Here is a 2,500-nt window from a genome sequence, read left to right as displayed (position 1 = left end):
ACTCACGAGCCGAGTGATCCACCGCCAAGAGCCATCCACGATTGTTTCGCTCGCACAGTGCCTCGCACTATAGGGTGACAAAATAGACCGCGCCGAGCGGTCGGCCAGGCCGACGCTTGAAGCCGGAGCGCGCGGCACCGCGGCACTCGACGCGCAAACATTACCGGGTGACCGAATCGCCGGCCGGCGCGCCGCTCCTCGCGGGTCGGGCGCCGGGTAGCAAAGACTTTTTCTCTCGCTTGTCCGAGTTTCGCGTTCGCCGAAGCGTTTGCGAGACCGTTAATGATCCTTCCGCAGGTTCACCTACGGAAACCTTGTTACGACTTTTACTTCCTCTAAATGATCAAGTTAGATCGTCTTCTCGGACGCCGGCTCGACCGTTGCCGGCCGCGCCAGGTCCAATCGGAGGACCTCACTAAACCATTCAATCGGTAGTAGCGACGGGCGGTGTGTACAAAGGGCAGGGACGTAATCAACGCGAGCTAATGACTCGCGCTTACTGGGAATTCCTCGTTCAAGGGAAATAATTGCAATTCCCTATCCCTAGCACGACCGGGGTTCAGCGGGTTACCCAGACCTGTCGGCCAAGGCGAGCACATGCTGATCCGGTCAGTGTAGCGCGCGTGCGGCCCCGAACATCTAAGGGCATCACAGACCTGTTATTGCTCAATCTCGTGTGGCTAAACTGCCACTAGTCCCTCTAAGAAGTTAGACGCCGACCGATTGGGTCGCGTAACTAGTTAGCAAGCCAGAGTCTCGTTCGTTATCGGAATTAACCAGACAAATCGCTCCACCAACTAAGAACGGCCATGCACCACCACCCACAGAATCAAGAAAGAGCTCTCAATCTGTCAATCCTCACTGTGTCCGGGCCGGGTGAGATTTCCCGTGTTGAGTCAAATTAAGCCGCAGGCTCCACTCCTGGTGGTGCCCTTCCGTCAATTCCTTTAAGTTTCAGCTTTGCAACCATACTTCCCCCGGAACCCAAAGACTTTGGTTTCCCGCAAGCTGCCGGAGAGGTCGTAAAACTAACGCCCCCCGATCGCTAGTTGGCATCGTTTATAGTCAGAACTAGGACGGTATCTGATCGTCTTCGAACCTCTGACTTTCGCTCTTGATTAAAGAAAACATTCTTGGCAAATGCTTTCGCAGTCGTTCGTCTTGCGCCGATCCAAGAATTTCACCTCTAACGGCACAGTACGAATGCCCCCGTCTGTCCCTCTTAATCATTACCTCGCGCTCCGAAAACCAACAAAATAGAACCGAGGTCCTATTCCATTATTCCATGCACCATTATTCAGGCGAATCGCCTGCTTTGAACACTCTAATTTTTTCAAAGTAAACGTTCCGGCCGCCGCCGACACTCAGTCAAGGGCACCGGCGGAGAACCGGAGGTGAGGCCAGGACGGCCAGTACACGCCTTGCGACGGACCGGCCGCCTGCGCCCAAAATCCAACTACGAGCTTTTTAACCGCAACAACTTAAATATACACTTTTGGAGCTGGAATTACCGCGGCTGCTGGCACCAGACTTGCCCTCCAATGGATACTCGTTAAAGGTTTTAAAGTGTACTCATTCCAATTACAGGGCCTCGTTTAGAGTCCTGTATTGTTATTTTTCGTCACTACCTCCCCGCGTCGGGAATGGGTAATTTGCGCGCCTGCTGCCTTCCTTGGATGTGGTAGCCGTTTCTCAGGCTCCCTCTCCGGAATCGAACCCTGATTCTCCGTTACCCGTAAGAACCTCGGTAGGCCAGTACCGTACCGACGAAAGTTGATAGGGCAGACACTTGAATGATCCGTCGCCGGTGCGAGACCGTGCGATCCGCAAAGTTATCCAGAGTCACCAAAGGTTGCGGGCCGAAGCCCGGTCGGTTTTTGGTCTGATAAAAGCACGCCTCCCGCGAGGTCGGCGCTTCACGCATGTATTAGCTCTAGCATTTCCACAGTTAACCACGTAAAACGTACGATCAAATGAACCATAACTGATTTAATGAGCCATTCGCAGTTTCACTGTACGAGAGCTCGTACTTAGACTTGCATGGCTTAATCTTTGAGACAAGCATATGACTACTGGCAGGATCAACCAGGTAGCTACTTTAGCGTAGCCCCGAAAGGCCGACGAAGGAGGCGCCGCTGATGCGGCGCCGTCGCTCGGTCGATGCGAAACCCGAAGGCTTCTCTCCGTTAAAATTTCGTTCTTTGCTCGGCTGCCCGAACTCAGAAAACCGTCACCGCCCGTCGCACCCGCCGGAGTAAGACTTCGTCGGCAGGCCTTTCGACCGCCACGTCGCCAACACCGGCGCGAGCGCAACGCACGCCAGACAACTTCGCCGAAGCGACCGCTCAGAACCCGACAAACTGACACTCGGCTCTTCGCGCAGCAGCAACATCTGCCCAGCGAGCCAATCGCCTTTTCACCGATTCTTTACTTGTCGAAGCTTGTCAGCTCCCACAAGTATAGCAAAGATGAGTGTTGTCCCTGGGGTCTTCCGTTTGAA

General features: G+C 54.3%; 2 non-coding genes across 2 annotated transcripts in view; both read right to left on the bottom strand.

Moving 5' to 3' along the window:
- Window positions 1-33, bottom strand: part of LOC146144750 (5.8S ribosomal RNA) — a 154-nt gene extending 121 nt beyond the window's left edge. The window contains exon 1 of the ribosomal RNA XR_014499069.1: window positions 1-33. This exon is cut by the window's left edge and continues 121 nt beyond it. This is a non-coding gene — a ribosomal RNA (5.8S ribosomal RNA).
- Window positions 34-280: 247 nt separating this feature from the next.
- Window positions 281-2,092, bottom strand: LOC146144749 (small subunit ribosomal RNA). Its single transcript, XR_014500822.1, has one exon. It is a non-coding gene; the product is annotated as a small subunit ribosomal RNA (ribosomal RNA).
- Window positions 2,093-2,500: the final 408 nt, after the last annotated feature.

This window comes from Ascidiella aspersa, chromosome 5 (assembly GCF_963924565.1).
Source record: "Ascidiella aspersa chromosome 5, kaAscAspe10.2, whole genome shotgun sequence".
In the NCBI taxonomy this organism is placed as follows: Eukaryota; Metazoa; Chordata; class Ascidiacea; order Phlebobranchia; family Ascidiidae; genus Ascidiella; species Ascidiella aspersa.
This window is presented reverse-complemented; position numbering and strand designations above follow the sequence as displayed.